The sequence below is a fragment of the Acomys minous genome, assembly GCF_964271855.1.
Source record: "Acomys minous genome assembly, chromosome: 4".
Lineage (NCBI taxonomy): Eukaryota > Metazoa > Chordata > Mammalia > Rodentia > Muridae > Acomys > Acomys minous.
Window position 1 is genome coordinate 47,716,934 of NC_140486.1, and position 27,944 is coordinate 47,744,877.

General features: G+C 51.7%; 1 long non-coding RNA gene across 1 annotated transcript in view; it reads left to right on the forward strand.

The window, feature by feature from the left end:
* LOC311596592 overlaps positions 1–19,479 on the forward strand; it is a 51,377-nt gene extending 31,898 nt beyond the window's left edge. Inside the window, exons 2-3 of the long non-coding RNA XR_014778887.1 lie at positions 13,931–14,035; positions 19,156–19,479. This is a non-coding gene — a long non-coding RNA (uncharacterized lncRNA). The remainder of the gene's footprint in view (positions 1–13,930; positions 14,036–19,155) is intronic.
* Positions 19,480–27,944: the final 8,465 nt, after the last annotated feature.

Genomic DNA, 27,944 nt, shown 5'->3' on the forward strand with positions numbered 1-27,944 from the left:
GTAGCCCCCCTCCAAAGCACCCTGTCCCCCCACTTTGTCCTGTTCCCTGCTCTCCTAGACACTCTCACCTTGACTAAGAAATCTCATTTCCTTTCCAAGCCAAATTTGCGTTGCTATTAGATTCAGGACCTTACCTCTGATGTGATGTGGTGAGATGTTCTTCCCACTTCCCAGACTTCTGCCTCAGAAGGACACAAGTGTTAACGAGGGACTCCCCAGAGGCTGGCTCCTTCGAACCTCCTGCATGGTTTTGCCATGCAAACATGGCATACTTCCCTTTCAGGGACCTAGGGATTTTGGACCCTTGGCCAGAGAAGTGAGACTTCTCATTGGGACATGGCGTACTCTGGTGATTTTCCTGAACTGATGAATCTTCTAGAACAATGAATAGCCTTTTTGAGTACCAGATACACTTCACATAGCTCAAGGGTTCCACCTCAAATCCCCTATCCCAGCCACTGGGAAGACCTTACCTATGTCACTTTCTGGCTATTTACCTTGGGGTACTAAGCTTTCTGAGCCTGTGTCTGGTAATGACTTTGTTGGTAAAACTCTACAAGTATGTAGCTGGCACAGGACATTGCCTGCTGAGAGAGACACATATAGGAGACAGAACCAAAACTGGCCTTTGTATCAGACTCACTCTGCAGATAGCCCATTAACCCTGGACCCCGGTAAACACATGAATGGGGGTGTGGCTCTGGGTCAGAGCACTGACTTAGCATGTGGGAGATCCTAGATTTGACTGCTATCACTCCTAGTACTTGAACACACACACACACACACACACACACACACACACACACACACACACACAGATTTTCTTTAAAAATCCATCAGTGGGTTCATCCATTCCTGAGTACATGACTTGCTGCTTCTCCAGCCAAATCTTTTCTATGCTTTCCACTTCCCTGCCTTTAGCTGAACCATGCTCCTAGCTACCCTCTGCTCTCACCAGCCCTCAAGACCAGCCACTTGTCAATGTCTAGTTTCTCTTCTTTACAAAGTCTCTCATCTCAAAAGCCAGGTGGTGGTGGTGCAGGCCTTTAATGCCAGCACTCAGGATGTAGAGGCAAACACAAGGGTGAGCTTGAGGCCAGCCTGGTTGACAGTGCAAGTTCCACGACAGCCACGAGCTACACAGAGAAACCTTGTCTTGAAACAAGACAACAAAACAAAAACAACATCCAAAAGGAATCTCCCAGCCCTAAAGGAGAACCAACATGGCGGCTAGAGGCTCCTCACAGCTGGAGTTAACTTTCAAGTTGAGACATGATCAACAAATGAGTGATGGAGACTGAGTCTCCATCTTTGGACTGTGCCAAAGCCTAGACCGAGAACAGGCAGAGCCAGAGGCCCAGAGGATGCTGTTAAGGTATTGAGGTCACACTGGCCTTGTAAATCTACAGGAGGAATTTGATTCTCACTATGAGGCAGTTGAGAGCCACAGAAGGACATCAAGAAGAGTGGCGACTGGATGAGACAGGGTTTCTCTGTGTAGCCTTGGCTGTCCTGGACTCACTTTGTAGACCAGGCTGGCCTCGAACTCACAGCGATCTGCCTGCCTCTGCCTCCCGAGTGCTGGGATTAAAGGCATGAGCCACCATGCCCGGCTGTAGTGACTGGAGTTTTCTTATAGGAACATTGGTGTGGCTGCAGTGTAGGGGACAGGATGGCAGCGGGATGACGGGAGAAGAAAGAGCAAGGAGGATGCTGTAGAGATGACAAAAGAGGTCCCCACAGGTAGAGCTGTAGTCTGGTGATAGCCACTTGGCACCCCACCTACCCCTGTGGGGATCTGCGTTTCTGGGGCCAAGTGTGGGACTTGGGTAGAGCTTCCTGTTTTGGAAGCTGCTGGAGCCTAGGAGAGGGTGGATTCCAAGGCTGATGGAGCTGCTGAGCTGGACAGTGTCCTCAGCTCCAGTCTCTGTCGCTCTGGCAGAGATTAACCCTTTAGGGCACAAGGGTATTTATGTGCCAAGTGACATGGAGTGGCTCTACTGTCAGGAGCTTCACTCAGGCATAAAACCTCCAGACCTCTTCGCTTCCAGCTCTGGAAAGGCAGATGGCACAGGATGGCTATGTCATCACCCCCAAGCCATCTCTGCCCTTCCCCCCAACAAAGGATCCCCTGATGGTCTTGTGGTGTGTTTTTTGAGCGCACACTTGCACGCGCCACCGGGTGCCTTTGAGTGGGGGAACTGTGGGAGCCAAGGAAAGGAGAATCAAAGGAATGGCACTTCCCTTTCTAATGGGGACATAAGGGGCTGTTCCCACTTGTGGGGGAGGAAGGACAGATGGTTGGGAGTCTGCGTGAAGGTCTCCCGCCTTCACCCCTCTGGCCCCCAATCCTTCCTCCATATGGCACCATACCGTGCTCCTGTCCCAATACTCCCCATGGTTCTTCTGCGCCCTCTGCATGAAGTGCAAATCATCAATCAGGGACCTCAGGCAGCTTCCAGCCTCTACGCTTTCCATCCCTTCCCTCCGCGGCCTTTTTGCTATGCTGTTCCCTGTGCTGTTGCAGTTTCCTTACCCAGCCCCCACACCTTATCCTTGAGTAAATAGAATCGTCTTCCTCATCCCTTACACCTCGGGAACTAGACTAGGAAGATTTCTCATTCCACATCTATAAACTAGAAAAAGTTCCTCTTCTGAGTCCCCCCCCCATGGGCCACCGCTGGCCATCCCACCCTCAGGCAATCGGTGGTTCCTCTATCCTAGCCCCAATGGCTGCACTGCAGCTGGGAAGGCAAGTGCTTGCTTGGTTGGCATGCACAGTTCCTGGCACCATGCCCACTATTCGGAAGCCACTGATGGAGGAAAACTCAAGATTCACCAAAATGCCAACCATTCCTGCTAAGAGCAAGTTAGACAAAGCAGATGCCCTATTTTTTTTAAGGCACAGGCAGTGGATGACCAGGCAGAGAGGAAAAGCACCCAGCACCCTCACTCCAGGCTGTTGTCTTCCCAAGACAGAAGGAAGCCCAGGGCCAAAACAGGGACAGGAAGATGTCATGAAAGTCCCAGAGCAGCAGTAGGTATGGGTTAGCATGGAAATGTGTTCTCTCTTTGATGGGCCAGGGACCTACTCTTACGGTCTGAGCCGTTGACTTAGCCCACAGTACAGGACCCAGCTCATTGGAGGAGCCTACTGAGGGCTTGGGGTGAGAGGACTGGGGAGCCAAGGTAGATGGGTCTTAAATTAGAGCTCAATGTCATCTCAAACCCCCGTGGAAGCTGAGAACCGACACCCAGGGGGCACAGGAGACATCAGGGATTCAATCACAGGCTAATAGACTCCCAGGCTGAGATGTAATTAGGGGCTGGCTCCCGGGGGCCTGCGGGCAGAGGGAAGGACAGCTTCTAGTTTGGAGTTGGAGGTGGGGGCCACGTCTTCAGTCCTGGGTCTTAATCAGAGAGGCCAGGATGAGGGCACGGGAAAGGTGAGGAAGGCCCCAGACAGAAGCAACGGTGAGAACATAGACGAAGAACGCTCAGAGGTGCTGGGCCCACCAGAGCGCAGAAAAGCACCATCTCCATGGATGGCTTAGAAAGGGACATGGCATGTTCGGCACTAACTTGACCTTGGACTTCTGAAGATTTGGTTCTGGTTCCAGCCTGTCTGCTAAGCAGGGTCCATACCTTCATCCCAAAACACAGCATTGATTGTGCTTGCCATATGTAAACAGAACCAACACCAGTCCTTTCCCAAGCGGGTCCAAGAGGAAGGAGGTGGAGCCTGGTCTTCAGGTTTCCCCCCAAATGGTACATTGTTGCCTCCTGTGGGTCTCCCAGCCACAGCCCAGTCCTCAGCTATGTCTCTAACGATTAGTCCCTAAGACTAAAGGTAGCGCTTTCTGAAGCTCAGAGTCTCCATAAAGGGCCCCACAGCCTCAGGCTGCAGGAGATCTGTAGAGTTTTCCTTATTAAAAAATAAAATAAAATAAAATAAACCCAGGCTTAGAGGCGCACACCTTTATTCTCAGCACATAGGAGGCAGAGGCAGGCAGATCTCTGTGAGTTCAAAGCCAGCCTGGACTACAGTGTGCGTGCCAGGACAGCCAGGGCTACACAGAGAAACCCTGTCTCAAAAAACAAAACAAAGAAAATAATTGGTGTGTGTGTGTGTGTGTGCATGTGTGTGTGTCTGCAGATCTATGTAGGTGCCCATGGTAAGCAGGTGAGGGCATCAGATCCCTGGGCGCTGTTCCACATGGGGCCTGGGCACCAAAACTCCCACTCTCTGCAAGAGCAGCAAGTGCTCTTAACCTGGAGCCATTCCTCCAGCCCCGGGGCTGATTTCCTACAGAGCCTCAAGTAGGACCCATGGGAACAAGGAGCTGTGGTTTGAGGGCAGTTTAACACCCTGCTATTCTGAGGAGTTTAAGACTTACTGGGCCATTTCATAACCAGCATGAGGAACTTGGGAGGGAGGGAGGAGCTAGCTCATCATCATACGCGGCCTTTCCCGAGGTGCACTTTGTATCTATCACACAAGCTCAGCAGAAGGGTGCAGGTATCCCCATTTCATAAAAGGTTCGGTAGATGATGTGCTGATCCAAGGAGGTCTGACTATGGACTAACAGCCCTAGGATGCAGGTTTGGGTTGCCCAGAGCCTGGGTGCTGAACAGGAGGCCCCATTGCTGGGCTTGGAGGATGGAGCTTCGGACTGGTTTATAATCTCACAGCCTTGCAGGGTCTCTTCCATAGTTCAAGAATCAGAAGAAATATGGAAATCAGGCCAGGCCACACGAGTACAAGGTCATTGGCTGGGCCATTGGTGTGGATGCTTCCATGCCCCATTTCTATGCCCATGTTTCAGACTCTGTGCTTCCTCCCCACCTGGCTCTCTCCTGACTACCTCTCACCAAGTCTAGGTGTTTTGAGATAGAGAGCATGCGGAAGTGGCTGCTTTGGGGTAATATACACCAGGACTTCCTAGACCCTGTATGACTCATCCAAAGCGTCTCCACTACAATTGTCCAGGAACGGAAATCAGCAGACTCCAGCTTCCCGGAAGAAAGGTTGATCTGGTCACCCACACCCACCTCCAGCCCCAGGGCTGGGTTCAAAGGCCAGCTCTGCCACTTCCCAGCCCTGTAGCCAGAGTCTCCGTTTCCTTGTCCATCAAATGGGACTCACAGGATCCACCTCTGCAGAGATTTCAAAAAGCCGCTTGTGAGGCTAGCACAGGCACCGTGCGAATGCTTGTCACCGCTCCACTTTAGCAACGGAAACAGACTCAGGTAAAACATTTAAATTTAATATGATATTTGCACACATGTATCTGGTATTTGTGTGCGTGTGGCTGTGTGGGTGCACATGTGCCATGATGCTGCTGTGGTGGTCAGAAGACAACTTTCAGGAATTGGCTCCTTTATTGCAAAGCTTTTTAGTAGAACCATCCCAGACTCCTCTGTAGCAAGCACAGAGCGTGGGGCAGTTGCTAAGTCTACCTGAGGTGGAGCATGTGCACAGAGCTGCCTCTCACAGCTGTGAGACAGGAATGGTTGTGCTGTTCCTCTTCTTTAGTTCCTGCCTTGGGAGAGAGGGGGGTGGGGGAGGGGACTCTGAGGGCTTAGAACACAGAATTCAAAGTCATCCAGAGTCAAGGGCTGGAAAGATCATATTCTAACCCAGTTTGCCTGTGGTTTTGCTTCCCTTGTCAGGAGATGCAGGTCCCTGGAGAGAGGGGTCTCTGGTGAGGGGGAATCTGCTGCTCTCGGCATCCCTTTAGCCCATGCAACAGTGACTGACACAGAGAAGGCATCTGGCTAAAGAGACCGTCAGCGAATGAATGAGTGAGTGAGTGGTGAATGAATGAATGAGTGAGTGAATGGTGAATTAATGAGTGAGTGGTGAATGAATGAATGAGTGAGTGAGTGGTGAATGAATGAATGAGTGAGTGAGTGGTGAATGAATGAATGAGTGAATGGTGAATTAATGAGTGAGTGGTGAATGAATGAGTGAGTGAGTGAGTGAGTGGTGAATGAATGAATGAATGGACTGTCAGAAAGACAACTTTTCTTCCAGGATCAGAGTGTGTCTGTGGAATACAGATCTCTAATCACCTTGACCTCAGGGCCTCCCCAAGGATGACATCTTCTTCTTCAGATGGCACCATGGGGGAGGGGAGAGAAGGCCCCATCCCAGAAAAAAGTTGCTCTCTGACAGACAGAAGTTAGGTGGCTAGTAAGCTGGGAGAGGACAGAGGGAAGGAGGCAGGGATGGCTATCGTGAAGGAAGAATGGTACCGTGTCTCTGCGTGTGCGCTGGGGAGATGGAGAAGTGTGCAGTTGATGTGCCTGAGGGAGCCCTGTATCACACTTGCTCAGAGCCTGGGACACCTGGGGGCCTCTGTTGGCAAAGGCCACCTCTGTTCCTTAGAGGCCTGGCAAACTCAGTACTGGCTGTTCAGGATCCTGTTGCCATAGAGATGTGGAACCAGCTCCTCTGAGAGTGTTAGAGCCCTGGGGCGTGGCAAGCCCTCAGCATGGTTCGAAGCTGAGGGTGGAGGTGGGGATGTGGTCCGGGGCAGCAGGGGGATTTGGCGAGACACCGTCCAACGAGACAGCCATGGGCGTATATGACAGTGGCTGACACAGGCATTAAGATCTACAGTTCTGGACTTGATCCCAGTTTCTGACAAGAAATATGACTTCTCCTGGCATCAGTTCCCTCATCTATAAAATGGGTGTGATGGTGTTCTTTGTGATGTCATTTGAGCCTGTCTAGAAAGCCCAATTGGGGGTGGGCACCACAAAGCCTCTGTAAGTAATTGGTGCCAGGGTAGGGCTCCTGCACAAGTCTGCCCCATGCTCAACTCTGTGTCTAGGCCCACACTGGGGTCTGGTGGGGAGGCTGGAGACAGGTTGGGCTCCTTCCTCAGACAGAGGCAACTGGGAGTCAGGAGTTATGTCATCCTTTGAACATGGGCCTGGAGGCTCTGCCGCAGGCACATCTGAAAAATAAATAATAACAACTTGAATAATTCACAGAATCCGTGTGAATAATTCACCATGGCCTCCTAAGCACCAGGCGATTAGTCACCACAGACCCAGGCTCCGGTCCTGTCTGCCTCTGGCTACCCCAAGGGCCCTGCGGAGCGCAGGCTGGCCACCGGGCCAGGAGGTGGAGGGCATATAGGGACACTGGAAGAGCCCTCTGGGGGCTGACGTGGCCTGGGGTGTAGCAGTGAAATAGAGAGGTCTGTGGGTTCTGTTCGGTCTTGGGGAACCAGATGGGGCTGACCTAGAATCTGAGTACTCAAGTGGGGCTCTACAGCTGGCCGTGCAAATTGTCCATCCTCCTGGGGCTTTAGTTTGGAGGCCTGAAACACACAGGGCCTCTCACTGTTATTATACTGGCCTCGCCAGCCCTGACTGTCCAGTCCTAAAAGAGCTCCACCTCCACAGGGAAGCCAAGCCACACACCTCATCGCTTTGCAATAAATGCTGAGAAGTCCACACAAGCCTGTCGTGGGTCTCCTGGGAGTCAAAACAAGGCGGCATCTCTCTGGAACTCAGGCAGGCAGTCCCCTGATACTGAGACTCGGTTAAATGGCTCAACTGTTTCAAGTCTCCATTTCCTTCTCTGTAAAGTGGGGATTAAGAAACACCTAGCTCATCACGTTATTATTGTTCTGTGGATGAAATGACGTCATTGACCATAAATTGCTTAGTGCAATCCCTGGCACACAGTAAGTGCTAAACAACAGTAAGCTGTTACAGATACTCATTATCTTTCCAAAGATAGTGTGCTGGGGACTCGGCGGGTAGGAAGGAGGCAGCTCACGAGTTGCAGATGTTCATGTAGAACATGATCTGCAGGCCCGAGAGATGGCCACAGACTGCTGGCCAGCCTCAAGGGTGGGGGCTGATAGTGTACCTCCATGCTCCTCCCACTAGGTGCTCCACGCAAAACAGCCAGTCCCTTGGTTATACCACCGCCTCTCCTAGCACTGCCAAAGTTGGAATTATTTATTAGTTATTTGTTTACCTCCTGATTATCTGCCCTTCCCACTGGACTGGGAACTACTGAGGCCAGGAACCTGCCTGCCTTGTATCCTCAGGGAATACCGTGCAGTGCTGCTGGCACACAGTGGATGCTTAGTCAATGGTTGTCGGTTGAGTGAAAGCATTGACCCATGAAGTAGGACGCGATTGAGAAGGGCTACTTGGTGGGTTGGAAGCAATAGCCAGGCGTGCAGCTCAGAGAAGGGATGGTGGATCCGAGCCGGTCCCTGCCCAACTGGCTGGGCTGCTGGTGATGCTGCGTGGCTGGGCCAACACCCTCTCCCTTTCCTATCCCTACCTCTCAGGTGAGCTCTCCTGAGACCAATACACAGCGAGCTTAATGGTGGTACAGGTTGGCTGAGCCTTCCCCAGTAATGATTTAATCGCTTGTTTAGAATTTCCTGTGGCATGAATGATTATCAACCAGAATGGGGGGGGGGCGATAATTGGCTGCATTCTTGTGGGGGAGGTGCTCCCTCAAGGTGCTCCCTGATTCCCTGATAGCTGGAAGCTGAGCCTGCTCTCTAGTCTTCTTCTCTCACCTGCCTGCTGCTCACTCCCAGGGTGACAGCAGCAAATGAGATCCTGTGTGCAGAGGAGTCAGGAGGCCACCTGGAGGCTGGAGGGCCTGGCTGGGGTCAGAGGCCACAGGGAGAAGGGTGCCTGGAGATTGCTCTTAGCTTAAGGAATCCGCTAACTTCCAGCCCCCCACCCCCCAGTTGCCTCACTGTCTCTTCTGCAAAAGCTTGGCAGGGTGTGCACCTGCCTGTCTGTGCACAAGTGAGTGTCTCTAGGGCAGCACTTCTCAGAGTTTGGCTCTCGGTCAGCGGAACAGCAGCAGTGTGGCAGGCAGCAGTAGCTGGGTTGGGCTTGGAATGCAACAGCCCCTCAGCTCCTTCAGAAACCACAAACCCCAAAGGGTGGAGCCTTGCACCTCCCCCCAAGCCTCCCAGGTAATTCTGGTGTCCAAGTTTGGGAAGCCCTGCTGTAACACATCTGTGCCACGGCATGGGAAGGGGTACCTGTGCGCTCACGGGAGTGTCTGAGCCTTGGGACCTTTGTTCTCAACAAGAAAGCTGCAACATCAAAGGCTAGAAAGGCTCGGACAAAGGTCAAGCCTTCAGATGGTGGAGAAAGGCTCAGGTCAGCTTCTTCCAATGGCCATTTGTTCCCGGGTGGCCAGAAGACCCTCCTCTGGGGAGCCTAGGGGTATGAAGAGGACAACGGCTCTTGCCCAGGCTTTCCCAGGGTAGGCCTGAGATAGTGAGAGAGGTCTGCTATGAGCTTCAGTCTCAGCCTGACATCTTAACGTTGACCAAAAGGACTGTGTCTTGTCCCCAGTGGTCAAGGGACTTGCAAGTCCCTGCCTCTCTTCATTGCTGGTGGCTTGGAACTGGGAGGTTTCAGGTGTTCAGGAAGACTTGGCAGGGGTAAGGCAGCATAGACTGTTTCTGAGAACACCACAGACAACTTGGTGGGTTTTTTTGTTGTTGTTGTTTTGTTTTTGGTTTTTCAGAGACAGGGATGAGAGATTTAGATGTTCTGAGGGTGATTCTGAGTTGCGAGGGCTCTGCATATGAGAAGGGAAGAAATCTGGGGAAGAAGAGGAGGTGGAGGAGGAAATTGGCTAAGTGGATGGGAGAACCAGGGATGCAGGTGGGCATCAGGGGACATAAAGGGGAAGAGGACGGGGGGAGAGGAGAGATGGCCATGGCTGGAGGACACTGTGAGGGTAGATCCCACAGCCTCCATGGGGTGTTAGTGGGAGGGAGGTCACAGGGTGAATGGGGGCTGCAAGTCCCCGGTGAGGAAGGGCATGGGGCCCGTCTCATGTCTTAGATTTACTAGACACAAGAGGCCCTGGCCTGCAGTTCCTTCATCTGGATTTCATGAGAAAGAGAGCTGCTGATTATGTTTTGTGTTTTCCATGATGAATAAATGGAAGGAATATGAACCATTAGGAAGGAAGAGGGCTTTGCTCCCTGCCACCACCCCAGAAAAGCTCAGAGGAAGCTGATGACCCAGGGTGGGAACCACATCTGACCGGGGGCCCTGGGCTGTTCTCAGCCTTAGCTGGAGAAGCTTGTCTGTGCACTGGACAGTAGCCAGTGAATGAAAAGCCATGTCACAAAGTGCTGGAACGAGTCCTCAGCTCCAAACGGGACATCTTCACCGGCCTGCCACCCAGCCATTCCCCAGCCTGATCCACACCCCGTGGCTCAGGGAACAGTTCAGAAGACCATAGAAAGGTGGCTGAAAGAATCTAAAAGTGCTAGGTGTGGTGGCACAGGCCTTTAATCCCAGCACTTGGGAGGCAGAGGCAGTTGGATCTCTGTGAGTTCGAGGCCAGCCTGGTCTACAAAGTGAGTCCAGGACAGCCAAGGCTACACAGAGAAACTCTGTCTTGAAAAATAAAACAAAACAAACCAAAAACAAACAAACAAACAAAAGAATGTAAGAGCTGGGAGTATGGGGTGGAGGGTTGTGAGTTCTGGGCATGAATTGGTTATTGTACTCACGAACGCCGCACCAGGTATAGTTATCTGCATGGCATCCACACAAAGTCAAAGCAGCCAAGTCATTCTTTTCTGAATGTATGGCCACTGGTTGGTTTTCTCCTATACCCTAGGGATGGCCCCGTACCTAGGCACATATGGACAGGGCTTGATGAGACTTAGTGGGCTATCAAAAAGGAAGATGCGATGTTAGGAGGGGGTACACTGGAGGCGGGCTGGAGGGGAGATGTTAGGAGGGGGTATACTGGAGGCGGGCCGGAGGGGAGATGTTAGGAGGGGGTACACTGGAGGCGGGCCGGAGGGGAGGTGAAGATCGTACATGATATACCATTGATACGTGTATGGATTTCTTAAAGGGTAAAAAGAAAAAGAGGAAGCGGAAACAGAATGAATGAAGCTATGGTTAACACGGTAGCTCATACTTGTAATCCTAGAACTTTGGAGGCTAAAGGCAAGGACGGCTTGGAGCCTGAGCCCAGCCAAGGCTGCATAGGTACGGTCTGTCTCAATACACACCTGAACAAACAAAACCACACACACACACACAAATCAATCCCCCCAAAAAGACCCCATAAAAGTCATTACATTAATAAAAAAATAAATATAAATATAAATATAAATAAAAAGAGGGCAACAAAGAACATAACAGAATGTTTTAAGTCAGGGCTTCTATCCCTGCCATGAAACATCATGACCAAAAAGCCAGCTGGGAGGAAAGGGTTTATTTGGCTTACACTTCCACAGCCCTGTTCATTATTAAAGTGAGTCAGGGCCGGAACTCACACAGGCCAGGATGCTGGAGGCAGGAGCTGATGCAGAGGCCATGGAGGAGTGCTGCCTACTGGCTTGCTTCCCATGCCTTGCTCAGCCTGCTTTCTTAGGGAACTCAGGACCACCAGCCCAGGGGTGGCCCCTTTCACAATGTGCTGCGCCCTCCCCCATCAATAACTAATTAAGAAAATGCCTTAAAGCAGGATCCTGTGGAGGCATTTTCTCAATTGAGTTTCCCTCTTTTCAGATAATTCTAGTTTGTGGGTCAAAGTGGCATAAGACACACACCGAACACAGAACAAAGCCAGGTGTGGTAGCTCATATCCATAATGCTGAAATTTGGAAGAGGTGCACAGTGAGTTTGAGGGTAGCCTAGGCTACATAGGATCCTAGGACCAGTGAGATGGTGCAGGGAGTAAAGGCCTCTGCTGACAAACATGGGAACCATACAGTGGCGAGAACCAGCTCCCACAAGTTGTTCGCTGCTCTCCACTTGTACACCATGCATGCATGTACATACACACAAGTGCACGAGTGTATGCACACACACATATACACTTAAAATATAATAAGGCATTAAAAAGTATATATATGTATGTATGTGTATGTATGTATATATAATTTATCTACCTATCTATCCTACACAAATTGACCCAGCTAGGCAGGTAGGTGAGTCACCAAGCTAAGGGACCCAGCCCCAATGGGCCTGCTGAGTCTGGGTCTAGGAGGAGGCAAGCATTCTGGCAGTGACTAACCTGGGACTGCAAGAGCAAGTGTCTTTCACGAATCCTGGCCTGTGGCTTTTGCTTGGGGGGGGGCACCTGGGAACCATTAAAGTGAGACCATAGTGGTCCTCAGCATGATGCTGACCTCCAGTCTCAAGGCCCAACCCCTCAGCATCTCTCACTTCCTCTAATTACCGTTAGGGACCTGCTATCCATTAACTTTGCAGGGCTCTTTCTGAACTCCTTTCTATTTTTAGCTGGGAAGACCCCTTGTGGGTAACACATTCCAGAAGGTGGACAGCAGCTGTGAAAGCGGGACCCCTCCCCCCACCAAGAAATCCTCAGCTAGGGCGGGCCACCTTGAGAATGGCCCTCCTTGCGTTGAGGTTTCCTTATCAGGAGCTTGGGAGGTCTCAGACAGACAGACAGACAGACAGACAGACAGACACACACACACACACACACACACACACACACACACACACACAGGACAGTGTCCCACTATTCCAGCTTTAGAGTCAGAGAAAGGAGGCCTAAATCAGGGCTCCCTGCTGCTTACTCCTGTCCCCTGTGCCCACTGAGCCAGTCCTTTGAGGCGGTTCCATCCGCACAATGGGAAGTGACCATATTCCCTATTAGAGATGCCAGGGACTTGATGACATATTGCGGTAAGTCATCTGCAGGCGCTCCCAGCACATTGAGACAGCTGTTTGGAGTGCCCACTCTGTGCCAGGCACTGTTCCCGGTGTGGGAGGGTGGCAGCCATCATCAAGCTGGGAGACCCCCTGTTCTGAAGGAGACATGTTGCAGGGGGTGCTCACTGGCCAGTGAGCAGATCAGCGCAGTGACTCTGGAGAGTGGCAGCAAGCCCAGAGGGCCCTGAAAAGGTGGCAGTGATCAGATGGCTCACCAGGGAGGCTCTCTCTCTCTTAAAGTGACATTTAAGAAGAGAGGCAGGCAGGTAAATGGAGTTGGGGAGGAAATTCCTCAGAGCTAGGATTTGTAAGAAGTTCAGCCTCATGTATTTTGCAACCTGAATGCTTTTTGTATAATCTGACCTCCATTTCTATTTCCTCTGAATCTTGGGGTTTCCTCCCCTCTCCGGGCTTAGGGTTCTCCTTGTAGTTTAATGGCTCCAAGGCCTGGGCATGAGCAGGCTGGCTCCTCGCCTCCCCCCTTCCCTCACTCTCACGCTGTCTCTCCCTCACTGCCTTCTGCTGCCCAGAGTGATGGATGCCTCCTTCCAGGGCTGAGTCATGTGCTGCCTCTTACAAGCTCTGGGCAGCATCCCTGCCACGGCTCAGTCCTTGCTCCAGGCCTAGCAGTAGAAGGCAGATTTATAGGGATTTCCCCAGGGGAGCAGGGGTGAGGTGGGGTGGAGTGGGGGGATGGGTGGGGGTGGGGCAATCAGACGTCCGCTTGGCTCTGGCTCAGAAGCTGCAGAAGCAGTCTCACTCGGTGGGTGACACTTTCTTCAATGCCCAGAAGAGGAAACTGAGGCTCAGAAGGAGTAGATGCCTTGAGGTTGCACAATACTCAGTTGTAGCTGGAGGCTACCTCCATATCCTGCTCCCGGCCCATTCACTGCCTTGCCAGGGCCTCCTCGGCTTCTCATTACTTTCCGCAGCCCCTCCAACCCCCCAATGCCCCGCCCCCGCCCCGCCCACCTCGGCCAGGGCTTTGTGCACTTAGCTCAGTTAGTTGTGCCTGCCTAGGGGGCCGTATGGAGGGACTGTGCAGGAAAGAGTGTTAAAGTTCAGTGCCATTTAAATTTCACCTCTCATCAGAATCACCTGGAGGGCTTGTTAAACACAGCTTGCTGGCTCCCGCCCCCAGAGTTTCCCATTCGAGGACTCTAGTGTGAGGTCTGATCATTTGCATTTCTAACAAATCCCCCAGGTGGTGATGATGCCTCGGGTCTCAGGACCACACTTGGAGAATCTCTGCTGTAATTGATTAGTGCTGTCTGCTGTGGCATGCCAGGAGAGGGTTGTGACAAGCAGGGTAAGCATCCTTATTTTCGTAGGCAACCAGAGAGATATAAGCCTAATAGATCATTAAAAATCATTTGAGGACCTCCCCAGAAAAAGAAATGTGCCACAGTGTGAACCCCAAGGTCCTCTACAGTGTGGACAAGGCCTACTTGTGTCTCCTCACCTCACGGCCCGAACAAGTCCACAAGTCATCTCATAGACTAGCACAGCTGCATGGAGCATGTCTCTCCATGAACTTCAGCTTGTGTGGAGATCTCAGATAAGCCCTTGTTTCTTGTGGAAAACCCTCACTGGCCTAGCTGATCTTAAATTCACCTTTAAAGACTTTAGTATAGAGCCTAGAGCACACCCCACATTCAGAGGCTTGCCAAGATGTTCATTTCTTTAAAAATCAGAGGAAAACAATGAACTTTGGGGTTGAAGAAAATATGTTAATAAGCAATACAAAAGGCCATAAAACATTATTTATGTATCTTTCAATAGAGAGGAATGCAGAAAGGCAAAGGTCTTTAGAGCCCTCTGTGTGGTGTCTTGTCTACAAGGCTGGGGAAGCCACAGAAGAGCATTTCAGATAGAAGAAATAGCACACACAATGGTCCCGAGATGACAACCAGCCAGGCGTGTGTGGGAAGCAGAAGGGAGATCAGCAAGTGAGGTTTGTCTGTAGATTGGAAAGGAGAGGAAGGGTGTCAAAAGGTAAGAACACAGAAGGCGAGGATGGGAGCTGCCCACCAAGTGATTGACCCAGGGAGGGCTGTACCCCTCTCTGTAGCAATGGCTGCCTTACTTGGGCTTTGCGAAGCCTGTGTCCCCTTGAAAGGAAGGCCTTCCTCTCTAATACATGCCCAGGCAGAAACACACACTGCCCAGCTCCAGGTCTTGGGAATTCTCCTGGATCCTGCCCCTTCAGAAAAGCTGGGTTCAAAAAAATAAAATAAAATAAAAATAAAAAGTGAGCTCGGCCTCTTCGGCATGGGCAGGTGCGTGACTAGGATGTTTCTCAGGTGGGGGCTGAGCCCCTCTGTCTTGGCCTCATTTCTGGGGCTCACAGGGCCCCTCCCTAGGGCAGCAGACTGGAAGGGGGGATGGGGCTTCCGCAAGTGAGATACAGCAAGAAGCTATTTAAAGCTGCCGGCAGCTCGCCCCTTCTGTTCACGGCTCTGCCGGGTGGGAGCTGCCATCGTCACGCACCCACCGGCGCCTCAGGAACACAGCAGCCCAGTGCACCCACACAGAGACACGTGGGGAGGGTCTCTAAGCATCTCTCCGCTGCCAGGGGCTCATGCTACTTGTAGAACGGGGCGTGGGAAACCGGAGTGGACCCGGAACAGGCTCTTGCCTCACCTCATGTTTTCATTTACACCCCAGAAAAAAGAGAACTAAATATAGGCCACCCCTCCCCCCCCCATGGCCACAAGTGTAACCAATTAGCGACTTTTCAAGGTGTCAGTGGAGGCAGCGGGATCTGAGGCCCTTGTGGGTCTGGACGTGCTTGGTGAACTCTCAGGCCTTGGGGGAGGAGCTGGGAGCCTGGCCCTGCCAAAGTTGTACCCACAAACCAGTGCCCCTCCTGGAGTGCTCCATACCCTTCCACCCTTGGGTGCCTCCACCATTACTTTCCCAAGGATCCACGCTCTGAGTTGTTTGTTCTGGCTTCCCAGTCATTTTCTCCCTGGCAAATCCAGGCCCATGCGCTCAGTTTCCATCTCTATGACAACAATGAGGTCCATCTCCGCTCTCTATACAGCCTAACCCATGGAGGGCTCTCAGTGAGGTTCCCTGTCCCTACATCAGCATCATTGGCATATATTTCAAAACTGGCCTCAGGTCCCCAAAACTAAAAGGTCATTGTGCCCCCCCCCCACCCCTGTGGGTGTAGACAAAGTATTGTGGGCATGGGAAACAGTGGTGAATCTGGCTTCTACGGGCTGTCTGAACTATCAGTGTGGTTGACCACACACTGACCTCTATCTAGTCACATGTACGGAGTGTCTACCAGCCATGTCTCAGGTAAAAGTCTCAGATTCAATCCTCACACTCGAAGTCACTCGTGGGAGCCAGATCGCGGTGATAGGGGGACCTGTAAGTGGGATATCCTATGTCAAGAAGGCCACATGCTACTCAGAACTACACAGGCCGCCCGTAACCCAGCACTGGGGAGGCCGAGGCAGGGATGTCAGGAATCCCAGGTCCTCCCCAGGCTACATAAATGGACACACACACACACACACACACACACACAACACACACACACACACACACACACACATAGTCACATAGTAGTGGTCTCTAATTGAGACCACTCAAACAAAACAACAACCACAGGCTACACAGGGAGAGCTGAGAGGGAATGGCCTGGGACTGCCACAGGAGAGACTTGACAAGGAGTACAGCAAGGGGACAAGTGAGAAGCAAGCAGAGGGAGGGCCCAAAGAGGTCAGCCAATGGCCTCTCACCATTCACTTATGTCTACTTCCTGGGCTGCCTTCTTCTGACCCGTCCTTTTCACGCACGTTTCTCTCACAATACGCCCTCTCTTCCCCACAGGTCCCCTTCTCTGCCCCATTCTGCGTACCCTTCATTACACCCAAAAGCCCCCTGTCTGCCATGCTTTCTTTCCAGGACTCTTTAATATCATCGCAACCAGTGAGTGTTGTTATGACCCCAGCCACACCCTCATGAGACCACCTCGAGCCCCTCGGCCTGGAAGTCTGAGGTCTTCTGCCAAAGCCCAGGACTCTGTCTCCGTTCCCACTCGCTCCTTCTTCTCGGTCCCCGTCACCCTCTTCCATCATTGTGTTCCGCAGCCAGCCGCCTGGAAGCTGAATCAGAGCCATAGAACTAACATTTTGCACACACGTCTCTCCAGATGACAGGCAAGATGGGCCTTCTGCCCTCAGCCCACACACACCCGTGCTCAGGAAGCACAGAGAGCCAGGACTGCACCCCACATTGGGGAAGAAGGGAGCTGGGTGGAGGAACGGCCCTTCCTTCCCTCTTTGGATAGCAAGACTGTCCTTCGCCCTTTGGCCTTTGGCCTTTTTTTTTTTTCAAAGCTTGGGATTCAACTTTTTAGAGAGCAGGGGGGTAAAATTCATGTGGGATGTAGCAAGACACAGTGTGGACTGGTGAGAGAGGCCACTGGGATTTAATATACAGGAGAGGAAGGGATGGGACAGATGGCTGACAGGGAGACAGGGAAGAAGAGGCAAGCCCAGAGACCAAAGTGAGACGGGTCATCAGATGGATCAGAGACAAGGATGAGGAAAGACAGAAAGAAAAGAGGGACTAAGGGAAGAGATAAAAGGGACACTGAGCAGCAGAATGGTGGCAAGTGCCCAAATGAGCAGAAGACACCGGAGACCCCACCAAGCCCTGAAGGGAGCGCTAGAGATACACAAGGAATACAGAACCCAGGGCTTCTACAGAAGACTCTAGAAGGATCTAGGGCTGTGTCTGGAGGGGAGAGCAGAAACTCTTCCCAGAACTCTGATAGGAACACACCCAGTGGCTGAGAGGAACCTGAGCCCAGGACTCCTACTGTGGGGCTACGAGTTGCACAGGAACACGGATATTGAGGGCCCCCTCCCGTTGCTAGCCAAGCATCCTTTAGAGATGACCCTATGATCCGAAGATCTGGACCATGGCTGGAAGGGAGGGCAAGTGGGCCAAGGGTGGAGGTCCGGGGAATGATAATGGAACTGCTCTTTGCCCCGTGCACTGCCTCTCGTAGAGCAGGTCCCAGGGTGCCAGCCCTGCAGCTGAGTGACTGTTATTTTTCCCTCATTCATATTCCCAGTGGTCACCTCTGACTGGAGCCTTACTATGAACCAGAGACTTGCAGCCATTATGTCCCTGTCCTTTACACAAAGTGCTTGTAAGGCTGATACTGTTGTCACTCCCTTATTTGAGTGTGTGCAGGCTTACACGTGTGTGGTAACCCCTAAGCTATATTCTTAATTTTTTTTTGAAACTTTTTGTTTTGAGATAGGGTAGCACTGAATAGTCTACTTGCATCCTCTCCTGCTTCAGCCTCTCAGGCAGCCAAGCCTTCACCACCAGGCCTAGTTCTGTTACCCAGCCCCTTACCAGTTTTATAGATGAGGGAACCGAGATGCATACCAACCAGGGAGCTTGTGTAGGTCCGTTGGACTCCACCTTGCTGTGTGCGAGCCTCTGCTTTCCCAGCAGCCTAGCTCTAACATCTTGTGACTCAGCAGTTTTCCCTCTAACTCGCCAACACACACACACACACACACACACACACACACACACACACACACACACACACATTTCAGAGGTACATACAAAAGCACTAAAGGGGACTGGGAATTTTGCCCTTCATCTGGCCAAGGCCTCTCCACCCCAAGCTCCTTTTGTTTTTCTTTCACAGTAGCTCAGATCACCTCTTTTTGGCTCAGCCACTGAGCACGAGGATGATGTCATTGCTTTTATTTAAAGAAAGGGGCTGAGCCAGAAACAGGATGGGGGTCCTTATGGGAGCAGGAGCCAAGTACCTGGCCTTTTCTGTTCCCCAGCTGTGACCTGGGTAGCCGCTTCATGAGACAGCCACGTCCCCTGAGAAGCACCCTCATGAGCCCTTCTTCTCTTAGGAACAGCGTGGGAGGGACTGCCGATTAGCAGGGAAACAGGTCTGTGAGGATGCTCCCAGTTACTGTGTGTTTAGGGCTCAGGGACCTTCAGAGAGACATCCAAGGGGGTTATCTATGCCTGGCATCCCAGCAGAGGGTGACAAAGAGGAGAACCGATGGGAAACACGCCCCTGGAGTCATTAGGTCTCTGTTCTTTCTTTTGTATCCTCTAACAGTCAGCCTGCCTGCCTGTTTCTCTGTGGAATACCAGAGAGGGGCATCAGTGAGGGAAGCAAAAAGAACCCCAAGCCCCTGGGGTGTGTGGGGGGTCCACTCAGCTTCCCTTACACTCCCATGCCCCATGATCTATTGACCTATTCACTGCAAGACTTCCCAACACAGCTTCAAACTTAGCCTTATTCCCTTCTGCAGTGGTGGTGGTGGGGGATGTCTTCTTTGGGGGCTTAGTTCACTAAATACCTCATTTAAATATGACATCACTCACAGGGTGGCACTGTTGATTATTTCCATTTTCCAGGGGAGGCAGCCTGCCCAAGTCGCACAGCTGGTGAGTGGCTGTTACGGTTGGGATCTCAAATGCCTCCCAATGGCCACATGTCACAGGCTTGGTTGTCAGCCTGTGGCACTATGGGAAAGCTGTGAATGATCACTTCCCAACCTTTGCCTGAGATGGTGGAGATGGCGGCGATGGTGATGGCGGTGGCGATGATGGTGATGGCCGGCGATGGTTGATGGTGGCAGTGGTGATGGCGGCGGTGGAATCTTTAGGAGAAGAGCCTCATGGAAGGAAGCCTGATGGCTGGCTGGCATATGTCATTGAAGGGAATAAATGAGACCCTGGGATAATGGAATCTCTCACTCTTCTCTTTTTCCCTCCCTCCCTCCCTCCCTCTCTCTCTCCCCCCCCCCCCCCACTTCTCACTGTCTTCCCCCACCATGGTGACCAATGAGCCACCCTGCCCTGAAACCATAAGGCAAAATCGTTTTTCTTATAACTTGACTGTGTCAGGTATTTTATCACAGCAGTGTCAGCAGTTTTGTCACATTCCAAGGCCACTGTCCTCTGCTTGGTGCTATTCTATAGGACTGTCTCCTAGATCCTTTAAGATCTGCCACAGTCTCTCTGTGTTCCCCGGGGCGATGGCCTGAATATTTATGCTACCTCAAAATTTCTATGCTGAAACAATCCTTGATTCTTAGGAAGTCCTTAGGTTTCCGAGGAGCCACAAATGAGACTAGCATCTTTGTAAACTAGATCTAGGAAACTCCTTTGTCCCTCTCCCTGAGATGACAGCCAGAGGTGCTTCCTAGGAGGAAGCTGGGCCTCTCACCACCAAATCTGCCAGTGTCTTCTTGATCACAGAGTGTGAAAAATAAGTTTCCTTGATTTTAAAGCCACCCAATTTAGGGCATTTTGTTCTAGTAGCCCAAGCAGACTAATGATCCCCAACTCTGGAAGAACTGAGTTGACGGAGAAAATTTAACTCTCTCTTCTCTGAAGCATGGTCCCAGCAAACAGCCCCTGCCCAGGAGCAGGGCCACTATACCCCGTTCCCCCATCAGCGCCGAACCCCTCGCCATGGCAGCCTTCCACAGGGCTGTGCCAAGAGCAGGCAGAGGTGCTTGTTCTGTATCTTATTCAGCCAATTAATTGCCTGCATTTCAAAGGCATCACAGTGTCACAGGCGTCCTCCGCTTCATGCCCTGATGCACGCTTCTGCATGAAGGGACCCCAGTCTTCCCAGCAACAGCTTTAAAAGCCTGACCCCAGCGCTGAGGGCTGGAGGATGTCAGGTTGTCACCCTGAGAAGCAAGACAGGGGCCAGGCAGTGACAGGGGGCCTCTGCAGAACGATGGTGAGAGGTCAGCGCTGTGGTAGGAAGGGGTGGACTTCATGCACCCGTGTCCCCATTCACCCCTCGGATGAGGCCCGGCTGATGGAGCGTGTCTTGGTTCCCACTCCCCTCCTCCCTGGAGGACGCTACATGATGCAGCTGGCTAGGAAAGACACAGCCAAGGCCCCAGGCAGTTCTGTCTGATGAGGGCCATAAGGAAATGATGGACTTTGCCTATGACTAGGAGATGGGATTTGAGGGCAATGGGGATAAGGATGGGAAGGCAGGTCATGATGTGGGGAGTGGGAGAGGACCCTTGGGAGGACCCCTGTTGTCTTGCTTTGGATTTTTTCCACTTGCTGACAAAGTGCTCACCTTGGTAGGTGACAAGAAGACAGGGCTGCCACCACTTCCCAGTCACTCTTGGGCACCATTCTGAATCAAATCAGACATGACCATGTGCTAACAGCAGGTCTGTAGTTCTGCCACGACCAGCTTGAGCCTCTCCTCATCGCTAACACTGTATCCGAGCTCTGTATGACTACAGTTTCAGCTCTAACCCCTAATACCATCCATCATATCAAAACCAAGACGGACTCCCCCTCAAATCCTATAGCTAACAGCAATAATAATCCCAACACTATTTCCAACCTCAGTCTTAATCTATGTGTGGACCTTTATATGTATGTGTTTATGCATATACATATATAATATACATATATGCATGTGTAAGTTTTGTCATCTGGTTTTCTGTATGCAGAAAATGTGTTCTACTGCTAAGGTATACCTCCAGCATCTCCATACATATTTAATCTTAGTCTATCCCTAGCCACGCCCTTGGCCCCATGCCCACTCCTCATTTCTCATCTGATCCAATCCTTTCTCCAACCTCAGTTTGACCTCCTAGCCGCAGCAGCCCCTTAGCTTAGCCCTGCAGCCAGCATCTGGCTTAGTCCTATGGCAACTGAACAAGGCTGATGCAGGTTTGAGGGCCCTCACGTAAAGCCAAGACATCGGGGTGGTGCATCCTGTTGATGAAAATGCTCAAGTTCCCAGCTCTCAGCTCTTCATAGTCAAGCCTGAGGCTCTCCTACTGTGCCCAGCATCTTAACAACCAGGGCTTGGGCAAGAGGCATGTGACAGGTCTCCAGCTGCCAGGACAGAGCTCAGAGGCTGTGCTTCTCCTGAGGAATGGCAAGAAATCAGCACTTGGCCAAGACAGCTCACCACCGTGCCCCTCGCCTCTCAGTGGGTTATTTCCACATGGCAGAGGCTAAGCCTAATGGGGCATTGCTTCCAGCACAGCGGACAATCAGGGAATGCAGCCGCTAGGGTCTCAGGCAGGCCAGACCCGGGGGCTCTGCCTCTGCTAAAAGGATGCTGTTGGCATTCATCAAGAGAGAAGGGCACTATAAGGCTTGGCACCCTGTGGCTGGGGGTTGGGAGGTGGGGGAAAGAGTGTCTTAGAGTGAGCTGCCAAGCCCCGAGAAGCAGGGGAACTTCCTCTCTGGAGATGGCAAAGGAGTTGGTCCTGTTAGTGCCTGGAGTGCCAAGGAGCCATGGGGCCGAATTCAGCAAGTGTCACACAGTGAAGTCTCCAACAGAATGGTTCAAACAGTTCTCCGCAAACAACCCTGCACCCAGGGCTCACCACTGTCCACCCTCAAGCCACCTGTGGACAAATGCCACCTGCTGTCACTGCATGGGCTGACATAGCCCCCCTACAGACCTCTTCCTGAGGTCGCTCTGTCTGTCTGCTCTGATACAGGCTGGCTGGGCTGCCTGCCAACTCTGCATTTCCTGCAGGGTCCAGCGCTCTGGTTGCTCACCCAAAGCTGACTGAATAGCTGAACTTTCTCCAGCTCCAGCTCTCAGCAACTTCCGCTTCCTAGGAGGTGGAGCAACGACTTCAGCTCTACCTCGCAAGCACACATGCCTGAGTGCTAACCCTGGCTACAGCCCACCATTGCTGGCTGTACGGCCTTGAGCCCAGGGTCTTTATTTTTCTCAATTTTTGTTTCCTATTCTATACAAGGAAGACAAGTACAGTACCTGCTCTTATAGAGATGCTTTAAGGATACAGTGAAGGGGTTAGGGATGAATTGCAGAAAGAGGGCACTTACCTGGCACACCTGAGGCCCTGGGTTCCGTTCCTGGTATGGGGAGGGGGGAACAGATTCAATGAAGCAGTACACACATACACACACACACACACACACACACACACACACACACACACACTGTGAGGGTGTGAAGTGCTGAACATAGGGACTGACATGCTATGATGCTAGTCTAACTCCAAGACAGATCCCAGGAGAGAAGTTCAGCTCAGTGTCTCACCTGAGAGAGGGCCTAGCCTGGCGCGTTCACAGTCTCTGCTGAAGCTCCCCACCACACTGCTTTCTCTTCGTCCCACCAGACATCCTTCTTTACTTTATTCCTCCCCTGGGCCGAGGAATCAAATCATTTCTTCATTTACTCACCCACCCCTTCATCTGGCTGACATTTATATGTGGCTCACTGTGGGCCAGGTTCCGTTCCATGCGGCTCTAACCTCACAGGACTCCAGGCCCCAAAGAGAAGGGGGGGGGTACTTCGTCAGGAGTGTCGGGGGGGGGGGGTCTCAGAGGTGGATTCCTTGAGGCAGCTTGCAACACCCAAGGCCCAGGGAAAGAGCTGGCTGACAAAGGGATGGGGAAAGGGGATGAAAATGGAGGGTCCAAGCATTCTTAAAGGCCCGCATTGACAGGCACACGCATTTCAGCCTCCCAGGGTGTTCTAAGTCAGCGGGTGTGGAGGCTGGAGCCTTGGTGCTCTTCAGAGCTCTAACTTTGGGGTGGATCCTCTCCCACACGCAGCCTCACTCTCACACAAGATGGCCATTCTGAGCTGCTGTCTGTCTGTTGTGGGGAGGGGACCTAGGGGAGGCTTGAAAGAAGTTTTCCCTGGGATGTGTGGGGTGGAGATAGATCAAGTTAAGTGTACACACGCCCAGCACCACTACCACCCAGCACCACTACCACCCAGCACCACTACCACCCAGCACCACTACCACCCAGCACCACTACCACCCAGCACCACTACCACCCAGCACCACTACCACCCAGCACCACTACCACCCAGCACCACTGAAGCGCGCTTCCTTTCCTGCTCAGACTTCATGAGGTTTTAAAAAGTTATTTAATTAGTTTATTCGGATTACAACTCAATTGTTATCCCATCCCTTGTATCCTCCCGTTCCCCCCTCCCTCCTGCTTTCACTCTGTTCCCCTCCCCTATGCCTGTGACTGAGGGGGACCTCCTCCCCCTCTATGTGATCATAGGCTATCAAGTCTCCTATTATTAGCCTGCTATCCTTCCTCTGAGTGCCACTGGGCCTCCCCATCAAGGGGACGTGGTAGTCAAGAGGCTTTAAGGCGATCCCCTCTTCAGTCCTATTTTACAAACAACAAAACCCAAGTCACTAGGATTTTTCAGTAAACTGTAGCATATGCCCTCTAATTGGCCCCCAGAGCCACCCCCGGGGAGAGGGAGGATGAAGGAGTGGAGGCCAGAGAGCCTTCTTAGAGTGACCCTCTGGCCTCATGACCAGCCAGCCTCCCAGACATAGACCCAGGCAGCAGACGTCTGGTGGAGGCTAGAGAGACAAAGCCCCAATTCAGCAGCTGATGGTCTGTGCACCCGGCTGCTCAGCTCTTTGCAAAGCGTTTTCCCTTAATAGCCTCCCATTCAGCAGGCGGCTGCAGCCCACAGCTGTGGAAACCAGGCCATGCAACTCCTCCTACCAGGCCACAGCCACCATGGTCACCTTGTCACAAGCTGCTCCTTCTCCTTCCGTGTCACTCTACTCTCTCTTTCCAGGCCTCTGGGCGGGGGGGGCGTACAGCCCTGAGAACGCTCCCCTCAGACCATCCTTAACTTGTCTGCCACCTGTATCTGAAGAATGGAGAAGAGGAAGAGGAGCAGGGGTTCTAGTCCTTCTTCTACCACCAATTTGCTGTGTGATCTTGGGAAAGTCACTGTAGCTCTCTGGGCCTCCTGTTTCCTGACCAGTATGTAGAGAGATAGGATTCCTGACCGGTATGTAGAGAGATAGGAAACGGTTATGTCAGCCACGGGTTCAGATGACTAAGGGTTGAGTCACATGAACAAGCTATGTGACCTTTGGCATACCTCGCTGAACCTCTACTTTCTTATCTGTATCAATGGGTTGACTGTTAAGAGGATTAAAAGAGATACTTCATGAGAACCAGGCACTTAACTGGGGCCTGGTTGACAGTTTTCCTCCTTTTCCTTCTCCTCCTCCTCAGTCAAGCTTTTTCTCGGCCGGTCCACGGCACTGGGTTATCAGTATTAACACTATTCAGATGTTTTCATTGTGGATTTTTTTCCCCCAGGTACAAATTTTCAGTCGGAACCTGGGTACTACAGGTATGGGGACGGTTTGTTCATCTCTGCTTGAAGCTCTGACCTGCAGTGGCCTCTCTGGTTCTGGGCACTAAATCACAGGCTTGGTTGGAGCTCAGACACTCCAGGAAGTGTTGAGAACAGTCCCAAGGCCACACCCCTTGATTTTTGTTCAGGAAGTCTGTGTCAGAGTTCAGAGTGGAATCATCCCAGGCGTCTATTCCCTCCCTCTCCCTCTCCCTCCCCCTCTCCCTCTCCCTCCCCCTCTCCCTCCCCCTCTCCCTCTCCCTCCCTCCTTCCCTCCCTCATCTCTGTGTGTGTACACACATGCAGAAGCCAGAGATTAATGTTGAGTGTTTTCCTTAATTGTTGCTTTCTACTCTCTATTTTGAAGCAAGGTCTCGCTAACTCTGGAGCTCCTCAATTTGCCTAGACTGGCCAGCAAGTAAGCCCCAGGGCCTCCTTCCTATGGCCTTCTCTTAGGCTAAGAAAGACCCTCATGTAGGTCACACAGTGCTCGGTGGTCCCATCCCCTCTGTCTTCCAGCCTCCTCTGCCTGCCTCCATCAAGGCTCCCTTCTGAGTGTTTTCCTTTCAGAGCTGATCAGAAAGGGACACAAAGAAATGATCCCCTCCTCCTCCAAGCCCAGCCCTCAATCCCCAAAGGCCTGTGGCTTCTTGCCAAGCCTGCCCCTTCAGGTGACAATCTGCACAGTTACTGAGGGCATTTCACATGCCAGGGAGTGTGCTGGGTGCCTTCTGCATATTGTTTTATGGGAGCCTCATGGGACATACGACCATAATCCCCACCTGACAGATGATGTCATCAACGTCGCACAGCTATAAGTAGTCAAGATGAAACTCTACCCAAACTCAAGTTCATACCTGCTCTGCTGATGGTCTCCTATCGGTAGCCTCGACTCCCAACACTGCTCTGTCAGCCTGCACAGGGTCCAAGGGACCAGTCAAAGCTTCAAGAAGCGTGGCTCCGAGGCACCGCCCAGTGACACAGGTCAGGGTCACCACAGCAGGAGATGATCTAATTGGAGCTCTAAAAACAATGTCTTGGGAGACTATGGGAGACTATGGGCAGCCATCCAGCCAGCCCATCCTAAGCAGACCCCCATGAGGCTGCCCATCTGCCATGTAGTGGCCGCCCATCCCACTGGACGGTAAGTTGGCCTATGCTTACCATCCTCAGCCATCTTTCCATCTTTATTCTGATACCAGGAGCTACCAGACGATCCTTACTTGCCTTTTGGTTGACCAGTTGGCCACTTCTTTTCTACAGACTAAGGGCCTTTATTTGTGAATCTCCAGGGTGAAGCTTTCTGACACAGGGTCAGTGAAAACAGACCTGGTCACTGTCCCCACAGACCTTATAATCGCACAGGCGTTTGCCCGGCAGTCTCCCAGGTCATGAGGCTGAATATGTCACCCTTCCTGTCCCTACCTCATCCCCCTGAACCCTGATGCCCTCACCACTGGGGGCCTTCTCCCTTTGTGACCTGTCTTGGTAATTTGGGAGGTGATTAACAGCAATCACGCTTGAGTTTGACATCTAGGCACGGCCGCTAAATTGAGGCTCACAAAGCCTCCTTGACATCCAATATGTTATATGCTTTTCCCCTTAATTAGGAGCTAAAGTGGATAAATATGAAGTTGCCATGGCAACAGCCTCCCGGGTTGGTGGAGAGATGCAGCTCAGTTTCTGTCGGCTGGCTGGCTGACATGTTGGCTGATGGACCATACCAGCTCCTGGGAAGAAGTAGGCAGGGGCCCAACCCTGCTGTCTTCATGCCTGCCCCTAGCCCAGGTCTGAGTGCCCTCCTTCATCACTGCTCACTAGACTTCACAGAAAGCAGGTGGGTGGCACATGCCTATCAGTCCCTGCAGCTGGGAGGCTGTGGCAAGAGGCTCACGGGTTAGACGTCAGCCTGGCTATCTAGAGAGACCCTGTTTCAAAAACCAACAGACAGACACAAGATGTTGTATTTCATAGCCTTAGGATGAAGGTCCAAGCTGAAGAACAAAGCTCACTTGGTGTAACCACCCAAGAAGGAAATGAGGAAGTTGAGAAGGAAGCTTGCTTCCTAAGTAGTGAGAGGCTACCATGGTCTTAACATCCAGATCTCTTAATTTTGGGGTCAGGGTCTTCAGTGTTTTTTTAAATATTTATTTATTATTATGCATATAGTGCTGAAAAGGGCATCAGATCACATTATAGATGGTTGTGAGCCACCATGTGGTTGCTGGGAATTGAACTCATGACCTCTGGAAGAGCAATCAGTGCTCTTAACCACTAAGCTGTCTCTCCAGCCCCATTTTAGTGGTTCTTAAATGGTGTGTGTGTGTGTGTGTGTGTGTGTGTGTGTGTGTGTGTGTGTGTAGGGCAGTGGCTCCTAGGTCACTTGGAGAATCTGCCCAGCGCTATGGGTGTACAAGTGTGGGCCTGAGATTAGCTACACCTTGGGGGTTCAGACTCAGGACTTTCCTGAATCTTCTTTTTAAAAATTTAAAGATTTATTATTTATTTTGTGTATATGGGTGTTTTGCCTGCATGCATCTCTGTGCACCATGTGCATGCCCGTGGAAATGGAGCTAGAATAGTTGTTATCTGCCACGTGGATGTTGGGAACTGAACTTGGGTCCTCTGGAAAAGTTGTGGGTACAGTTCTGGAGAGATGCTGAGCCATCTCTCTAGAATCTGAATCTGTTGTGTTTTTCTTTTTTTAATTCTATTAGCCAACGGTTAAGGTTTATCACATTTTCTCACTTAGTCTTCCTATAAGGAACATGTAAGGTTTTCCCACAGATGGGAAAATAGAAGTTCAGAGATGTTTGTTCACTTCCTTGGTTTTATACAGCCAGTGGCTACAGTAGTCAGGATTGAACCCACATCTGTCTGCAGATTGGACGCCAGGCTCTAACCACTGCACTCTACTGCCACTGGACTACCATTTTTTAGAACTCAGAGAAGTCATGACTGTATCAGTTGCAGGTTTCCACCAGATTGTTCTTTGGTCTAAGGCAGTGGAGACACTAAAACACTTCTACTGCCCCCA